Consider the following 20,688-nt stretch of genomic DNA (forward strand, 5'->3'; position numbering starts at 1 on the left):
TGTAAAACTGATGGCCCATGGAGTCTGACGCATATCCAATATTGCGTCATAGGCCAGAGGGAACTTGCAAACTCTAGCTTGGCTCTCATGGTCCAGTTGCAATGCCCACAGCACTTCTTAACACCAGGGTTCTAGTACCAATGTGGTGAGCATTAATATGATTCCATTTGATTTTTCAAAGGCCTTTCAAGCTTCTCCATTGCAAGATTGCCTTCTTGCATTCTGTGTGTCCTTTTTCAAAGAACACTTCTTCCTGCTTCTCTGCACCAAGTACTAACCTGGGTTCCTCTGATGTACTAGGGTGCTGGTGATCCACAACTTAAAAGTTGCTGCTCTTATTCAGTCGATCAGTCACATCTGACTCTTTTCAATCCCATGGACTGCAGCACGCCAGGCTTTCCTGTGCTTCACCATCTCCCAGATTTTGCTTAAAGTCATGTCCATTGAGTCATTGATACCCATCCAACTATCTTGTCTTCTGTCATTCCCTTCTCCTCCTGCCCGCAATCTTTCTCAGCATCAGGGTCTTTTCCAATGATTCAGCTCTTCACATCAGGTGATCAAGGTATTGGCCACCTAAAATTAGTGGTTGCCATGTATGCTGATTTCAAAATGGCATCCAGATGTAGGATAACAGAAGGGACTGATCCTTACCATAGTGCTATCTGTCCATCTCTAGATGGAAAAATTCTACTGCCTCTGCTTGCTTTTTGAGCTGATATGAATGGCTGCTGGTCTTTAGTCCTTCAGAATATTGTTTTCTGAACCAGAACAGACCATTATATGATTTGGAACTCAGAAGTGTTTTTCTCTTTTGCTAAGTTTTGAGTACACCTCCAAGACTACCCTCCTGCAAATCACACTAGATTCTGTTCTGTTCTGATAATTTCTTGTTTGGGTAGAAATTGGATAGATAAATTCTTCTTTCTTTTTTTAAATTAAGTTATTTATTTAAATTGGAGGCTAATTACTTTACAATATTGTGGTGGTTTTTGCCATACATTGACATGAATCAGCCATGGGTGTACATGTGTCCCCCATCCTGAAACCCCTCCCCATTCCATCCCTCTGGGTTGTCCCAGTGCACCAGCTTTGAGTGCCCTGTTTAAGGCATCAAACTTGAACTGGTGATCTATTTCACATATGGTAATATACATGTTTCAATGCTTTTCTCTAAAATCATCTCACCCTCACCTTCTCCCACAGAGTCCAAAAGTCTGTTCTTTATATCTGTGTCTCTTTTGCTGTCTCACATATAGGGTCATTGTTACCATTTTTCTAAATTCCATGTATATGTGTTAATATACTGCACTGGTGCTTTTCTTTCTGACTTACTTCACTCTGTATAATAAGCTCCAGTTTCATGCACCTTATTAGAACAGATTCAAATGTGTTCTTTTTAATGGCTGAGTAACATTCCATTGTGTATATGTACCTCAGCTTTCTTATCCATTCATCTGCCGATGGACATCTAGGTTGCTTCCATGTCCTGGCTATTATAAACAGTGCTGCGATGGACATTGTGGTACATGTGTCTCTTTCAATTCTGGTTTCCTCAGTGTGTATGCCCAGCAGTGGAATTTCTGGGTCATATGGCAGTTCTATTTCCAGTTTTTTAAAGAATCTCCACACTGTTCTCCATAGTAGCTGTATTAGTTTGCATTGCCACCAACAGTGTAAGAGGGTTTTCTTTTCTCCACACCCTCTCCAGCATTTATTGTTTGTAGACTTTTTGATAGCAGCCATTCTGACTGGGGTGAGATGGTACCTCATTGTGGTTTTGATTTGCATTTCTCTGATAATGAGTGATGTTGAGCATCTTTTCTTGTGTTTGTTAGCCATCTGTATGTCTTCTTTGGAGAAATGTCTGTTTAGTGCTTTGGCCTATTTTTTATTTTCCCAGAACCACTTGTTAAAGATTTTGCCTCCTTTGTCAAAGACAAGGTGTCCATAGGTGTGTGGATTTATCTCTTGGCTTTCTATTTTGTTCCATTGATATATATTTCTGTCTTTGTGACAGTACCATACTGTCTTGATGACTGTAACTTTGTAGTATAGTCTGAAGTCAGGCAGGTTGATTCCTCCAGTTCCATTCTTCTTTCTCAAGATTGCTTTGGCTATTTGGGTTTTTTTTTGTATTTCCATACAAATTGTGAAATTATTTACTCTAGTTCTGTGAAAAGTACTGTTGTTAACTTGATAGGAATTGTATTAATCTATAGATTGCTTTGGGTAGTTTACTCATTTTCACTATGCTAATTCTTCTGATCTGCCTGCAATCAAGAGACATAGGTTCAATCCCTGGGTCAGGAAGATCCCCTGGAGAAGGGAATGGCATTCTTGCCTGGAGAATTCCATGGACAGAGGATCCTGACAGGCTATAGTCTATGGGATTGCAAAGAGTTGGGCACAACTGAGTGACTAACTTCACTTCTTTTTCCCTCCCCTAAGTCACTTCAGTTGGACTGTTTGAGACCCTATAGATGGTAGCTCACAAGAATCCATGGGATTTCTCCAGGCAAGAATAGAAGAGTGGGTTGCCATTTCCTGCTCCAGGGGATCTTCCTAACCCAGGATGGAACCACATCTCTTCATTGGCAGGTGGGTTCTTTGCCAGTAGTGCCACCTGGGAAGCTCATTTGCATGATAATCCATACCTAATTCTTATTTATCATGTTCATATTCTATTTTACAGCATCATATTTTGATTTGGGCAGTTTTTGCTGTCATTCGAGGGACATATCAGTCTTGGCAGAGGCAAATTAGTTGTCTCTCAAGGTCCATTCTTTTCCTCTATAGAAATATTTCTGATGCAAATTTTAACTTTTAGGTTGACTTAGAGTTACTTGGTATAAAGCTCCCAACAGCTAAGGATTGTGATGGGATTAAATTCTAGTTAAAATAATATAAGTTAAAGCAGGCTATTCAACTTCTAGAAATTGTCCTTAAAAAGGAGCAAGTAACATTTCTTTCTTCTCTTATTTTCTTCCTGCCTGCTAGAATGTGGACATATAAGTTGGGGTTGGAACAACCATCATAGAGGTAATCTAGGGAATCAAACCATGAACTGAGGAGCAATAAGAGAGAATAAACCTGGGTTCTTGGCACTATTGTATGTACTAGCCCTGCACCATGCAATGCCAACTTTTTTGAGAAAAAGAAATAAATATTATATTGTTTATTTTGGCTTTTCTGTTACTGCCAGTCAAATTGAATACTAAATAATTCATTAGTATTTCCCAATTCTCAAAAACTCCTTTGCAAACCTGCTCTTTAATGTTTGGAATTCTTTCAAAAAGATCTAAACCCCATCATCTCGCTGTTTGTTTAAAGAATTAATGAACTTGAGGCCCCGAGGCATTAAAATGTATCAAGTTAATTATTCTCTAAAGAGTGATTGACTAATACAGATCTATTTCAGAGACCATGGTCAATATAGGGCTTCCCATATCAAAACCTTCTTACTTAAGCCTGGCGTTAGAAAGAAAATGAATCAGAAATTTATCTAGTTCTAGCTAGTTCTGTTTTACAGGACATTAGATTGATCTCTTTATATGAAGGAGAGAGAAGACAAGGCAAAAGTGTTGAAATCTTTTTCAAGTTTGATCAAATAACATAAGAGTTCTACCTCTGATCAACAGATTTCAGGTAGTTGTTGAATATTATTTTTGAGTATCTCTTAGTCAATATTCCGTACAATTAGACAGAGATTTGTGTAAGTGAAACAAAAATTAAACAGGCTTAATTGACCTGTTTTCAAAGAAGCAAAAAGCTAGTCAAGGAATGTCTTAGTTTTAGGTTCTTCAAGTAGCAGGCCATGAAATAAGGACTTAGATACTAGTAGTTTGTGAAATAATGCTAGGAAGCATGGGGAAGAATGGAAGGAAAGTTACCAAACAGGTCAATGTCCTGGGTAACTAGGGCACAATCATATTTTGCATCTTCTGGGAAACTATGTGGGGACCTGCCTCAGGATCTTCTCACCAAGGGTGAGGTAGCAGGGGTATTGATCCACCAACTCCCATCTTCATTGATTGGGGATTACTCCTGTGGATGTTAACTCATTGGCATTTCTGGCCCACATTTCTGTGCATGAGCTGAGAATCCTGTCTGGTGGCAGAGATGCAGGTGCTGGGGAAATCACCAACCTATATGGGAACTGTGTATCAAGCTGAAAGTGATCTCTGGGGTCTCCCCAAGGGGCAATGGTGAAGTCATCACCCACATCTAAAACAGACCTTCCTTTGCACTGCTTGGTAACACATTTAGTCCATTCTGTCCTGTCATAAAGAGAGATACTGCTAGGATGTTGCATGATTAATGCTTGATATTATAATCAGAATCTCTAAGAAATTTACCACAGGCCACTGTGGGCTGTAGTGGTAAAGAGGGATGTATGCATGACATGAAAATAACTTTAGCATTGAGGGCTGGCCAGGATTTAAATAAGAGGAGAGGAGCAGGGGAAATGGATACCAGAAGTGAGGCATATCATGGGCAAGGGCTTGGATGTAAAAATGTGAAAGATACAATCTGAGAGTTGGTGGTTGAAAGCAAAATCTAGAGTGAGAGGTAAAGCTGGAAAAGTATTAAGGGATGTTTTTTCAGAGACCTTACAGTTCAGACTAAGTGTTCTGGCTTGACTTCCTGCCAAGACATTCTTTTCTATTTAATGGGGCTAAATTTATACATAATTAAAATTTCTAGTTCCAATTTAATAGAAAATATATGCTCTTATGGGGTAATTTTCAAACAACTGTCCTCAATCTTTTTTATTCTCTTGAAATAGACATTTAAAAAAATGATGTTAGCATGTGGCACATACTTCAAAGACAGAGTATTCCTAATTTCCTACATGTTAAATCCACACTTTTATCTGCAGCTCAAAGATGCCTACCAGAACACAAATATACAGGAAAGGTGTTAGTGTGAATGAAAACAATCTAATTCAGTTAAAAAAAATTTGCAAATGCCATTTCTTTAATGCTTATGGATTAACAAATTATTTGTGATAAACTTCAAAACTGGTGGTGACCAGTGTCTCTAACACAATGGTTGACAAAAGTCAAGGTTGCAAATGGGTGACCTGCAGGCAGAAGCCACAGGCAGACCTTTTGTAATTGTCCCATAGTGTTGCCTCACAGGGAGGGGGCAGGAGCTGCCTTTCACACTAAGGCAGTGACAGCAAAAAAACAGGAGACACAAGAAGAATCCACACCGAGGGATTTTTCAAAATGGATTAAAGTCTTAAATGTAAGCCTGGACATTATAAAATTCTTAGAGGAAAACATAAGCAGAACACTCTCTGACATAAATTGCAGCAAGATCTTTGTTGATCCATTTCTTAGGATAATAAAAATAAAACCAAAAATCAACAAACGGGATCTAATTAAACTTAAAAGCTTTTACGCAGCAAAGGAAACCATAAAACCACAAATAAAACAAATAGACAACCCTCACAATGAGAGAAAATTTTTGCAGATGAAGCAATCGACTAGGGATTAATCTCAAAGTACACAAAACAGTTCATGCAGCTCAATATCAAAAAACAACCCAATCAAAAAAGGGCAGAAGATCTAAATAGACATTTCTCCAAAGAAGATACACAGATGGCTAAAAAGTACATGAAAAGATGCTCAACTTCACTAATTATTAGAGAAATGCAAATCAAAACTACAATGAGGTGTCAACTTTACTGGTTTGAATGGCTATTATAAAAAAATTTATAAATAATAAATGCTGGAGACGGGGTGGAGAAAAGGAAACCCTTCTACACTGATGGTGGGAATATAAATTGGTACCACTGCGGAAAACATTATGGATGTTCCTCAGAAAGCTAAAAATAGAATTATCATATGACCCAGCAATCCCACTTCTGGGCACATATGCAGAGAAAATCATAATTAGAAAATGTAGATGCCCTTTAGTGTTCATTACAGTATTATTTACAACAGCCAGGACATGGAAGCAACCTAAATGCTCATCAGCAGAGGAATAGATGAAGATATGATAGAGATAGCTACAGTATATTACTCAGAAAAAAAATAATGCCACATGCAGTAACATGGATGGACTTAGACATTGCCATACTGAGTGAAGTAAGTCAGACACAGAAAGACAAAGATAATATGACATCAATTATATGTGGAATCTGACAAAAAGGTACAGATGGATTTATTTACAAAACAGGAATAGAGTCACAGATATAGAAAACAAACCTATGGTTACCAGGGTATAAGGGAGGGACAGACAAATTGGAAGACTGGCATTGACACATACACACTACTACATATACAGTAGATAACTAATAAGGGCCTACTGTTTAGCACAGGGAACTCTGCTCAGTACTCTGTAATGGCCTATGTGGGGAAAGAATCTTTGAAAATGAGTGGATATATATGAAATGAGTGGATATATATAAAAGTGAAAGTGTTAGTCACTGAGTTTTGTCTAACTCTGTGCAACCTCATGGATTGTAGCTCTCCAGGCTCTAAGAGTCCCTTGGACTGCAAGGAGATCCCACCAGTCCATCCTAAAGGAGATCAGTCCTGGGTGTTCATTGGAAGGACTGATGTTGATGCTGAAACTCCAGTACTTTGGTCATCTGATGCAAAGAGCTGACTCATTTGAAAAGACCCTGATGCTGGGAAAGATTGAGGGCGGGAGGAGAAGAGGAGGACAGAGGATGAGATGGTTGGATAGCATCACTGACTCAGTGGACATGGGTTTGGGTAGACTCCAGGAGCTGGTGATGGACAGGGAGGCCTGGCGTGCTGCGGTTCATGGGATCTCAGAGAGTCAGACACGGCTGAGCGACTAAACTGAACTGAACTGAGGCTCCTCTGCCCATGGAATTCTCTAGGCAAGAATACTGGAGTGGGTAGCCATTCCCTTCTCCTGGGAATCTTCCCCACCCAAGGATCAAAGCCAGGTTGTCTGCATTGCAGGCAGATTCCTTACCATCTGAGCCACCAGGGTATATGTATACGTATAACTGATTCACTTTGCTGTACGCCTGAAACTAACACAACGATGTAAGTCAACTAGACACCAATAAAAATTTTAAAAAAGAGGGAGTTTAGTCAACTGTGCTGCAAATATTCTTATACTCTAACCCACCCCCAAGGAATCTAGCAAGAGCTGAGGATCACAGCTGCCTTCCTGGAGGTGATCTGTTCTCTAGTTTATGCCTCTAGGCCTTCTTTACTCTTTTGCTTTATTCAAATGGTCTGAAGGCATTTGAGAATCAAATGCCCCCTTTAGAGCTTAAAAGGAACACGTGGTTTCTGGAGGCTCCTGAAGCCATTTGGTGCTTGGCCCTGGAGTCTGAGAGCCCTTGTTCTTTCTCGTGTGTGTGTGTGTGTGTGTGTGTGTGTGTGTGTGTGTGTGTGTGTGTGAGCCCTCAGCCACTTAGTCGTGCCTGACTCTTTGCGACCCCATGGACTGTAGCCCACCAGGCTCCCCTGTCAATGGAATTTTCCAGGCAAGAATCCTAGAGCGGGTTGTCAGTTCCTATTCCAGGGGGTCTTTCCAACCCAGAGACTGAACCGGCATCTCTTGTGTCTCCTACATTGGCAGGTGGATTCTTTACTACCACACCACCTGGGAAGCCCATTCTTTATTGATTCTTAGGCAATTGTGAGGTAGTCTCAATTAGGACATCTCTATCTGCAATAGTCTTCTGATCTTAGTGAGGATTATTTTTATTTCCATACTCCCTCCATCAAATTTACCTTTCTATCTCTTATATATGTACTTGAACCAACTTTTTCCTCTCTATAAGAAACTAATGAGTATCTCCAAGGTCCATCGATTTGTGGATCTTGGCTCAGGTCACCTTAACGGTTTGTTAAGATAGGATCAATTTTATTAATAAACAACAGGATCAATAACTCCATTCTTTCAGCAAACATCAGCTATTTATGGAGAAGCTATTGTTGACCAGGCATGGTTTTAGGTGCCGAACTCCTAAAAAGAAGTGAACTCCTTAGAATTCTCTGCCCTCAGTAAGCTTATTTTCTAGTTGGAGAAGTACCATCATAGACAACTGAATATTTAGTATAAAGAATCCGTCTACTGAGCAGGAGAAACAGGAGCTGTGGGTTCGATCCCTGGGTCAGAAAGATTCCCTGGAGAAGAAAATGGAAGCCCACTCCAGTATTCTTTCCTGAATAATCCCATGGACGGAGGAGCCTAGCAGACTACAGTCCATGGGGTCATGAACAATCCGACAGGACTGAGTGACTGAGCGTGAGTGCCTGGCGGAGGTGCTATGAGGGGAACTGAGCAAGGTGAGGAAGGGGTGGGTGGGAGGCGCCATTCCATGGAGAGTGAGGGAAGGCCTTTCTGAAGATAAACCAGAGCCTGAAGTATCACTGGAGGAGAAAGGTATGTGGTGATTTGAAAGAAAAGTATCTCAGGCATAGAAATAATAGTAATGCAGTGCCCCTGAATTGAGGCTGTGCCCCCCTCCACTTTTTTTTTTAAAAGAATTAGCAAGGAAGCCAATGTGGGTAGAGCTCAGTGAAAAGTTAACAGAAAATTAGATTGGAAAAGTGTCTGGGAGTCAGATCATGCAGTGCTCATAGGCAAGAAAAAGGATTTTGAACTGTATTCTGCATGATTGATTTTTAGCAGAGAAGTGACATGATTTGAATTATTACTTCAAAAGCATTACTCACATTGCTGTGGGGGAAACAGTCTGTAGTGGGGTGACGGTGGACACAAGGTGATCAGTTAGAAAGCTATTGGAATATGGTGGCTTGGATTGGTGATAGCAATGGAAATGGTGAGAAGTGGGCTGATTCAAGGTTGAGGAAGAGTTCAAGGCAGGTGTGGCATACAGAGAAGCATCAAGAATGATTTCAAGTTTTTGAACATTTCCATTGGTAGACTCTGAGATGAGGAATACTGAAGAAGGAGTTTTGGGTGTGTGAGTGGTGGTGGAAATCAAGTTTGGTGTTAGAAATACTATCTTTGAGATGTTCATTCAACTTCCAAGGGAAGATAGGCATTTTGATAAACAAGTCTGGTGTTCAGGGGAGAATTTGGGGATCAAATACTAAATTAGGGAGCTATCAGAGTATTTCAAGCCTATGGGACTGAATGAGATTATTTTTGAAGTGAGCTTGCATAGGAGAGAGGTCCAGATATTGTGTTCTGAAGCAAGGGCTGAGAATAGATGGTTGGGTTAGACCCAGCTTAGACAAGACCAGTTTCAGTGGATGAGGAAAGTCTGATTGAAGAGAGTAGAGAATGGGATGGGAGGACAAACAAGCAGTGAATATGGACTGTTTATAAGACAGGGCAAGAAGATGGGAGAGGGAGAGATGGCCATATCAGTTAGTCAGTTCAGTCACTCAGTCATGTCCAACTCTTTGTGAACCCATGGACTGCAGCACGCCAGGCTTCCCTGTCCATCACCAACTCCTGGAGTTTACTCCAACTCATGTCCATCGAGTTGATGATGCCATCCAACCATCTCATCCTCTGTCGTCCCCTTCTCTTCCCACCTTCAATCTTTCAAATGAGTCAGTTCTTCGCCTCACATAGCCATATGCTCATTAAGGTCTTCCTTATGTTATCTTGCTGGCACTAAGGTGTGGGTGGGGAAAGGAGAACAAGTTTCACGTATAAGTTACACATCTGCTTTCTTTCATAGAAGTGTGTGCCCCGTTGTTCAGTCATGTCCGACTCTTTGCCACCCCATGGACTGTAGCCTGCCAGGATCCTCTGTCCATGGGATTCTCCAGGCAAGAATATTGGAGTTGGTAGTTATCTTCTCTTCCAGGGGATCTTCCCAACCCAGGGATTAAGCCTACATCTCCTGTGACTCCTGCATTGGCAAGTAGATTCTTTTACCACTGAGTTGTCTGGGAAGCCCACTTCCCTCTATATTTTCCTTTTTTCTGCTGGCTACTAATCTTTCTCTTCTGGATCCAGGCTCTGGTCACTGGTTTCTGTTCATCACTTTGGAACTGCTTCTACCAGCCCAATTGTGTCACTCATGTACTAGCTCTTAACCACCCTGACTGGTGATACCCCTAGAGCATGTTTATGTCTTTTTTTGGTTTCGTCATCATTACTGCCTAGAGCTTTTCCTCATCAGCCTCTTCATGCACTGCATGTGCCTTTTGTTTTCTTAAAGCTGAATTTAAACAACTTTTTCATCTCTCGCTCCATGAATCTGTCCCATATTTCTTGTCAAGCTGTGGGGAAGTGTGTGTTCATATGTGTAATGAGAAGGGGACAATAAATGAGATGATGTGACTGGATACAGGTGGGAGTGCTGTCCACTCCTTGGCACTTGGTTGGCACATCAAGTCTTGGCTCCATCAGAGCCAGGCCCCCTGTGAGAGATGAAACTTACTTGTTAGACTTTGTAAATTTAGGATATCATATCAATTTTTAAAATGTCTTAAAGTTTGTGGGCTGGAGGAAGCACAAGCTGGAATCAAGATTGCTGGGAGAAATATCAATAACCTCAGATATGCAGATGACACCACCCTTATGGCAGAAAGTCAAGAGGAACTAAAAAGTCTCTTGATGAAAGTGAAAGAGGAGAGTGAAAAAGTTGGCTTAAAGCTCAATATTCAGAAAACTAAGATCATGGCATCTGGTCCCATCACTTCATGAGAAATAGGTGGGGAAACAGTGGAAGCAGTGTCAGACTTTATTTTTTTGGGCTCCAAAATCACTGCAGATGGTAATTGCAGCCATGAAATTAAAAGATGCTTACTCCTTGGAAGGAAAGTTATGACCAACCTAGATAACATATTAAAAAGCAGGGACATTACTTTGCCAACAAAGGTCCGTCTAGTCAAGGCTATGGTTTTTCCAGTGGTCATGTATGGATGTGAGAGTTGGACTGTGAAGAAAGCTGAGCGCCAAGGAATTGATGCTTTTGAAGTGTGGTGTTGGAGAAGACGCTTGAGAGTTCCTTGGACTGCAAGGAGATCCAACCAGTCCATCCTAAAGAGATCAGTCCTGGATGTTCATTGGAAGGACTGATGCTGAAGCTGAAACTCCAGTACTTTGGCCGCCTGATGCGAAGAGTTGACTCATTGGAAGAGACCCTGATGCTGGGAGGGATTGGGGGCAGGAGGAGAAGGGGACGACAGAGGATGAGATGGTTGGATGGCATCACCGACTTGATGGACTTTAGTTTGAGTAAACTCTGGGAGTTGGTGATGAACAGGGAGGCCTGGAGGGCTGCGATTCATGGTGTCACAAAGAGTCAGACATGACTGAGCGACTGAACTGAACTGAACTGAACTGAAAGTTTGTGTTTTGAGGCAAGCAATTTTTATCTCTTGTTTGATTCATCAGGGACCTGGAGTCCTTTTCATATAAGTTATATAAGTCTTTAATTTCTAAAAAGTAGAGAGCATGCATATATGGGAAATGACCATGGGTTAGATCACTTAACTTGCTCATCTGGGTAGCTTTTAGCCATGTCTGTCCTTGGAAATAGAGTCCTCTAAGCAAGAATTTCAGAAGAGCTATTGCTGCTTATTTCACATGTCTGGGTTTTTTCTCTCTTCCCATTTCTTTCCTCTCCAATGTAGACCATTCTTGGGTGGTAGTTACAAGTCTAAGGAGGAGAAAAGAGAATTTTCCCCATCACTCATGCTAATTAGATCCACAGGAGTAATTTAGTCTTGAAAGTGGATGAGTCTTCAACAAAGGTAGATCAAGTGGACACTTTTGTAAAGGCAGCAGTTTGGACTTGGGAGCACTGATAAAGCTCGTCAAAGTGGTTCTTGTTGAACTCACTGAACCTTGAATTTGAAGATGAAGAAATTTGTATCTGTTACCCCTGTGCTGTAATTTATAATCTGTTTCTTAGGATTTCTTGCTTTGAAGTTTGTCTTTTTCTTTTTTTTTTTTTAACCATTAGTTATCCTTTTGCCCCGGGATTCCCTGGTAGCTCAGACGGTAAATCATCTGCCTACAATGTGGGAGACCCGGGTTCAATCCCTGGGTTAGGAAGATCCCCTGGAGAAGGAAATGGCAACTCACTCCAGTATTCTTGCCTGGAAAATCCCATGGACTGAGGATCCTGGTAGGCTACAGTCCATGGGGTCGCAAAGAGCCGGACACGACTGAGCGACTTCACTTCACTTCATCCTTTCGCCCCACTGACAGGAGTACGCTGAGGAGTGAAGAGACCTGTTGCTTGTTATTAATGGATATTTATAGAATCTTTAGATGATTTTTGTAAATGGCATGTGTTTGCATGCTAAGTTGCTTCGGTCGTGTCTAACACTTTGCAATGCTATGGACTATAGCCCGCGAGGCTCCTCTATCCATGGGATTCTCCAGGCAAGAATACTGGAGTGGGTTGCCATGCCCTCCTCCAGGGACTCTTCTCAACTCAGGGATTGGACCTGCATCTCTTACATCTCCTGCACTGGCAGGTGAGATTTTTTTACCACTAGCACCACCTGGGAAACCCTTGTAAATGGCGGTTATGTTCATTTTGATGATACCCTTTGGGGAAAGCATGCACAAGGAATCAGATTATCCAAGTTCTCCCAGGATTGCAGATTTAATTGTAAACTCAGCTAGTCTTTGCAAGTTGTTTTAGTCCTTTTGGGTCCCACTACCTGGGAGAGTGGCAATTTAGCCTTCTCATTTAAAAAAAAAAGAAAGAAAAGAAAAGAAACAAACCAGAAAAAAAGAAAACCCTACAATTTTTTTTTTTTAATGGGGGTTAAAAGTGCGTATCACCAAGAGCTTTGAACTATGATCACAGGCTGCTGAGCAAATCTTATCATTTTCCACATGTGCCATAATGGGAGAAACATCAGGAAGCCTTTGTGCAATGAATCTAGTCTCAAGTGGGCAGAAAAAATGACATTGTGTTGAAGAAGCAAACCAAGCTCTAACTTCTTGCTCTTTAGAAATATCAATTCAACCTTTTTTTCTCTTTAGGTGAACCACTTTCCCTTCTCTACTTACCTTTAAATGTTCTGTAATTATCATCCTTCATGTTATTAGGCAGCTGTGCAATTTTCATATTTCTAACATGAAAAGTGCAAATATTTCTAATATCAAATGTGCACCTGAAAGTTTAACACTTTCACCTCCATCTCAGTTATTCCACCAGCTTCAATTTAAGACCTGGCACAAAGAAACCCTAAAAACTAAAAAATAAATAAAAACTGGCACTGCCAAGGGAAAAACACACATTAGTGTGTGTGTGTGTGTGTGTGTGTGTGTGTGAGCGCGCGCGCGCGTGCTTAGTCACTCATGCCTGATTCTTTGCGGCCCCATGGACTGTAGCCTGCCTGGCTCCTCTGCCCATGGGGATTCTTCAGGCAAGAATACCAGAGTGAGTTGCCATGCCCTTCTCCAGGGGATCTTCCCCACCCAGGGACTAAACCCCTGTCTGTTACATCTCAGGCATTTGTAGGCAGGTTCTTTACCACTAGCGCCTCCAAGGAAGCCTACACATTAGTAACAACTATCAAGACAAGTGAGTCAACCTAGAACAGATACACCAGGTGTATCTACATGTGCAGATTGCACGTGTGAGCTTGAACACCTTAGATGAGATGGTAAAGCAGGAAGGATCTGCTTCCAAATCCCAGGCTCTTCTCTCATTGGACATGAGTTTGAGCAAACTCCGGAAGACAGTGGAGAACAGGGAAGCCTGGTATGCTGCTGTTCATGGGATCGCAAAGAGTCGGACACGACTGACTAAACAACAACAATAGGAGGGCTTAGAAAACACTGTTCCAAGCCTGGTAGAAGATTACCCATATCGCTCAGGGCAAAAGCAAACAAGCAAACAAAACCCCTTGTTATTTAGCTTGCTTCCAAGGCTTTTAAACAGCAATACAACTTAATAAATAGAGGATAACCAAATAGGAAAACACTACTCTCAACCCAGATTTGAAGAAACCTGAACCAATCTGGCCAGTTTCTTATTATAGGACATGTTGCAATTAGATGAGTGATTTATCATAACTTTACAAAATCAGAGTTTTGGTTCAGAGGCTTAGAGAAGGAAAAATTTTCTAGTGTTTGGATGACTGACTTCATCTTCTATGCTGAATTTCATTTAAGTTCTGGGTCCAGATGAAAAAGGTTCTCATTCTCTTCTTTCTAGGTAAGAGAAGCTCTGCATTTGGCTTCAATATAAATCAAACCCATTGGAAACCAAGGTCACATGACTCAGTATATTTCCCTGGCCTTCGCTTTATTCTGGGCCTCTGAGATCTGTGGGCAGGCAGAGAATTCAAACTCACTCTACATTTCATTTCTAGCAACTATTTTTTTTGACTTCTTATGACAGTTTTCTTTCCTTTTAAAAAAGGTATTAAAAAGGCATTTTTTTCTGTTTAGTTTTTAGTTTTGTGAGAGCATGTGAATATTTTATGCTAAATGCCACCTTGAAGGCAGCAAAAATGATGGGAAGCCATAATAAAGTTAGATAATTGGCGTGGGAAGAATATTTAATCTAAGGCTTGAAACTTTTTCCAGCTTGTATTGTGTCTATGATATGAAGTATTGCTTTGTATTGTTCTTCTGGGCATTTCTAGTCATTTTATCAAGATTGGTGGATTGATTAACCAACCCTCTTCATATATTTGGTACTTGGACAAGACAGAGTCAGTGTAAGAATGTGCAGGAAAGCCCTGCATCACAGGTCTGGGACTTTAAAACCTCACTTACATGATTAAAAAAATCAGAATTTTTAAAATAAAAACTTCTTAACCCAGCATCAAGGAGAGTGGTACTACTTTCAGATTAAAAAATAACATCTTGTTAACAAACCAAAGTGGAAGCCAGGAGCTCATGTGTCCTAACTTAATTCTAACTGAATCTTATTGTTGCAAGGTTGTAATATGGGATATCCAAACATAGTTTTAGATGCAAATTTTATTCTATGATAAGATACTGTTTTAAATTAATCTCAGTGAGACTATATAATAATATTACAATGTAAAACACAACTGAAAAGTAATATGATTAAATTACAAGAATTCAATCATACCCATTTACCCAATTATAACAGGAAAACAAATGCCAGCTGCCCTAGGACCCACCTGAAGTCTATGTACTAGAGAGTCTTCTTGTAATGAGATTTGCCTAAACCACTTTCTAGATTTTATTTTTTCTAGACTTTCTTTGTAACTCTTTTGGTGCATCTTTCTTTTTGCATAGAATGGACATAGTCATCAGCCTGAAGCCAAACTCTAGGAAATACCAAAAAAAATATGCAACACACTCTGCCCTTCTGGAGTTTGCATTCTCATTGGAGGCACAAGATATACACACAAGAAACATTTGACTGGGTATTTGATTTGATCCTATCAGGACTTGGAGATTAGAGGTAGTGTGATTGGAATAGTTTGGGAAACATTTTTGGGGAGAAGTTAGGATCTGATGGATGGACAAAATCTAAAAAAGAGGAGACAAGGCAAGATGGTTTGGGGATATGGCATTCATAAAAGTAGAAATAAGGAGTGAACTCAGAATGTATTCATTTAATAATTATTTATTGAGTGTCTGCCAGAAAAATAGGCAGTAAATATGATGAGGTCTTGGCTCCCATGAAGTTTCCATTCCAGTGTGATGAGGTAGGTAATACAAAGAAAAAAAGCAAAATATTTTCATATTGTGAAGGTGAAATAAACAAGGTCAAGTGATAAAGGTAAGGGAGATGGGGGTGGAAATATAGTCAGTGTTCCTCAAAACTTTAATGTGAATCTCCCAGAGGTCTTGTTAAAAGTTAAGTTGTGATTCAGAAGTTCTGGGAGTGAATCTGAGAGTCTGCATTTTCGAAAACATCCCTAGGGTTGCCAGTGCTACTGGTCCACAGCCCATATTTAGAGTAGCAGTCTTTAGTTGGTATGATCTGAGACTATTGGCTGGTTGTAACATAAGAATCCTGGTAGAGTAGGATGAAGGGGAAGAATGAAAAAGAAGGTTAAGAGAAAGATTTGGGCCAGACAGAGATGAACCTAGATTGCCAAGTTTAGGACCAAGGAGTTAAGAACTTTGGCAGGAGGGCCAGTGTTGAAAATGCCTAAAATTTCAGGTACACCACAGGATGGAGTCAAGCAAGCCTTACCACTCATCATGCCAAGACACACATGGAAAATGATTCTATCATTGAAGAGTGGAGAAAAGTGGGCTTGTGCCTGGGGAAGATCTGTGTTAAAAGGACAAAAGACTCGAGACATAGGATTACAATGATCCAAGCATGCCAAGATGAGCTCCTTGATGATGGAAGGGAAGGAGTGAGCAAGAGAAACAACTGAACCAAAAATCTTTTTTGTTTAGATTTTTGTGAGAGTCTGGTTATACATTGTGGAGAAGGAGGATGGTTTTAGGGGTGGTGGGACCTCAAAAATTCCACAGGGAACTGATCACACACAACTGGCCGTCAAGGAGAGAGAGATCTAACCAGGTGTTATTTTATTTTATTTAATTTTTTTGAGTCAAATCCTCGGAGTTTAAGATGTTTAAATAAGTAATTCCTTTCAGGGCAAGAGTATGAGAAAAAGAAGAGCGGATTACTGACGACTATGCTTCAGAGAATATTTACAGCCTATGGAAGGAAAAAGAGCACACGAAGAAAGCATTTTTCCCCCGTTGTTTCTTTTATTGGGAAGGAGACACAAGATGGGAAGCAGCCTGATGCCTCCCTGTGAAACCCAGGAGGACGGTAGCCGGAGTCAGGACACCACAGTGGCCAGGTTAAGCCCAGCATCTCTGAGCAGCACTGCTGAGTGGGGAGAGGAGATGAATCCTTCCACATCATGGTCTCTGGTCTTCCCCAGGAAGATCAGTGACTCTACTGTGACATCTGCCTCTTTTGTTACATACCTGTGACTTTGGGGAATAGACTGGCCCTGAAGGCAGGACGGCTTGTGAGCAATACAGGAAGATCAAAATGTTGTTAGGAGTAAGACGTATCTAGATTGGGCCCTGGATATTGTGTGATTTTGGGACTTTGACTATTGCCAGTATTACTTCCCAGGTGGCGCTAATGGCAAAGAACCCAGGTACCAATGCAGGAGACACAAGGAATGCAGGTTTGATCCCTGAGTTGGGAAGATCCTCTGGAGGAGGGCAAGGCAAGACGCTCCAATATTCTTGCCTGGAGGATCCTATGGACAGGGGAGCCTGGCAAGCCACAGTCCCCAGGGCCCCGGAGTCGGGCATGACTGAAGCGACTTAGCACATACAGTGTCACTGCAGACATGCTGATTGTGAATGCAGGTCCTTAATTCTCCCACTACTTTGTCCCTGCCCTCCCCCCACCCCAAGAGCTCCTTTATTTATTTATTTATTTTGCCATATCATGTGGCTTGTGGGATCTTAGTTCCCTGATCAGGGATTGAACCTGTGCTCTCTGCACTGGGGGCGTGGAGTGTTCACCACTGGACAGCCAGGGAAGGCCCCCAAAGCTCTCCTTTGGACCACAATGTTTGATTCAAGCATTTCTACCTGAGATGCCCCCTCTCTCTCCATAGGGGAGGGTCAAGAAGAAAGAGAAGGTGCCCAAGAAGAGGTCAAGATCATGACCAGTGCAGAATCTGGTTTAATAGTTCCTATGGAATCTGAAGCCTACAGTTCACAGTGAGCAAAGCTGATGAGCACTCTGGGGAAGGCAGAGGGAGAGGAGAGCTTTCCTTTGTCTTTGTATTTTATAGGAAAGCTGAGTCCGGAAGAGGCTCAGTGAATTATGAGAGAAAATTACATCTGTTAACACTAAGCTAAAATTGAGAACATGAGCTTTTCCTACTTTGAGTGGTGATCCTTTTATTGCAATCAGGGCAAACAGTGATCAGCGTTAAAAACAGAGGATATGTACAGCACCACTTGCCCCTGAGTCGATGAGAACTTTCATTTCTGCATTCATTGACCTTAGTCTTTAGCCTTTTTAGATTCAGGACATAAGGTGACATTTTTGTGTTTACTGTATTCTGCCCCTCAAAGAATGCAAGAAAACCTTCAGTGAAGGTTTCAGGCAGTTCTGCATTGAAATACTAGATGGCAGTCTAACACTGCCTTTAGATATTGAGAATGCCTATCTGGTTCTAATAATGGCATTTTAACAAAAATTTTTAGAGATATTTTTAAAAGAATCACTTCAAAAGGATGCTTTACAGAAATAAGTAAATGAAGGCATGTGATACGTTTGTAAACTACCTTTCCCCAAACTCATATTTTTAATTACAAATTACACATGCAATTGAAAGAAATACTAAAAACTTAAGAGTTAACAAAAAGTAAACAAAGAACATCAGTAGATATTTCCCAGAAGAAAGACATAAAAGCAAAAAATACAGGCAAAACCCTTAACCTCTAATAAGAAGGACAATTCAATTAAATGAGAATATTTTTATTGCCTCTCAATTTGACAGAATTAGTTTCAAAAGTTCTATCCCAAAGAAAAGTCAGAGATGTGGTCAGAGATTAATGTGTAAGCATCTTTCTTGATGATTTATTTATGAAAATTTAAAAACACTAATGCTTAGAAGGTGGGTGTTTCTTAAAATGGAATACTATGCATTCTTAATTTACAGGACTTTATATTTTAGTTAACCTCTAAAATTGTATTGATTATGTCCAATTATTCATTGGAAGGACTGGTGCTGAAGCTGAAACTCCATTACTTTGGCCACCTGATGCGAAGAGCTGACTCATTTCAAAAGATTCTGATGCTGGGAAAGATTGAAGGTGGGAGGCTGAGATGGTTGGATGGCATCACTGGCTCAATGGACATGAATTTGAGTAAACTCTGGGAGCTGGTGATGGACAGGGAAGCCTGGCGTGCTGCAGTCCATGGGGTCTCAAAGAGTTGGACACGTCTGAGAGACTGAACTGAACTGAATGTCCGATTAATGTAAAAATGCAGACATATAATGTTGAAAAATAGGTAGAGAAGAAGTGTAAGTTAATCTTTGTTGAGGGACCAAGTTTGTTGTGCAGTTTTTGGGTTTTCAGGAGAACTGCTCATATGTATAAATAAAAGAACATATACATATTAATATGTGTAACTGATGCCTGGGTTCGTGGTGAAGGAGCAGATTCATAATCAAATGCATCACTGGTGGCTCTACTCAGCTGCAGCTGGTTAATTCAACTGCAGGAGGATCAAGAAATAGAAACCCAGTCCCTTCCTTGAGATGCTTTTTTGGAATCACATGAGTGCATGTGTGGGGCCTCAACCTTATGTGTAGGGCAACCATCAGCTGATAGATTTCCCTGTGGCAACAAAGAAGGGAAAAATTCAGTAAATCAGAAAGAAACCCAAGTCTTTCTCCTGAGTGATTATTAAAATATCATCGTCTCTAAGTATTTTGCCACGTGGACAGAAGTATCAATCTGCTTTTAATTCTTTTCTTAACACAGTCTTCCCTATTCTGACTGTTATTTTTACAATCAAAAGCAAGAGATTATAATTGCTTGGTTTGCTGTTCGTTTTATGTAATGATATGGAATAAACAAGACTAAGGAAAAATCAATACAATTGACTAGCTGAAGAGGCTGCCTGTTGCATTCTGCTAGAAATATATGAATTGAATATTTACTGTATTTATTCACTGACTTAATTTATTGATTCAATTATTCGTTGCTCTTATTTTGGAAATAGTAGATAAAAATGAAGAAAACCTTTGGCAAAATGATCTGACCCTGGCAACTGTAAAGTATAAGAAATATATAGAATCCAATCTTAGGATTCAGTACCCAATAAGAATTTTTAAAAGGTCTTACTTTTTGAGTGAACATATTTTTAAAATAAGAGCCACATATGGTCCCAAATTAAAAACATAATCATAATCTATGCATAATCAAAATTCTGGTGCTTGCCTCTCATATGCCTGCAACATGACTTGTTGAAAACCTGGTTAGGAGGTAACTTCTGCCACGACTCTTCTTTTAGCAATTTGTAATTTTTTTTTTTTCCTGTGGGGGGCGGAAAATCTAGAAAGGCAACACTGAGATGCTTGGTAATAGTATTTTTCTAGAACCACACTGCTTGGTAAGAAAACAACAAAGGGTGAGCCTTCTGAGTTCTTTCTTAAAATTTATGTGGATTGAGAAAACACATCAGTAACCATGAGATCTTTCTGTATTACAGAGATATTTAGGCACATCCTATTTCCAGGCTTCCAGCCCATTGATGAGGCCCTACCCTCTGTGTGACACGACAGTGGGGCTGGCCTATTATAGTCATTTCCATGGAGAATCATACAATATTCCATGGGGGAGGAAGCAGTGGCAATTGTCCCCCTGAGTCCTCTCATTCCACAGATGGGATTGCACATTTGAGTGGTTTTTTTCAGTGTGGGTCAAAACCTCCTCTAATGAGACTGATGAAACAACAGATTATATTACAATGGAGCACAAAGGAAGCTTATAATATTATTCATTATTTTAAAAATTTGCATACTTGGAACAAATGTTTAGTCTGCCCCTTATTTGTACAATTAATAAGGCAGGGGAAGGGAGGAGAAGAAAATAGACGGATTGAAGTAAATGCAGATTTTGAGGGACTCTGAAACATTGGAGAGGGTAGATGTTTGGATTTCGTTTACAATTATATTTCAGTGCCATTTGAGATTATCATTATAAAAATGCTCTCGTTTTGTAAAAGGTGGCAGAATTTCTCCTTCCTTTGTTTGAATATCCTTACATAATCTTTTTCTTTTAGAAAACACT

Source organism: Muntiacus reevesi, chromosome 3, assembly GCF_963930625.1.
Source record: "Muntiacus reevesi chromosome 3, mMunRee1.1, whole genome shotgun sequence".
In the NCBI taxonomy this organism is placed as follows: Eukaryota; Metazoa; Chordata; class Mammalia; order Artiodactyla; family Cervidae; genus Muntiacus; species Muntiacus reevesi.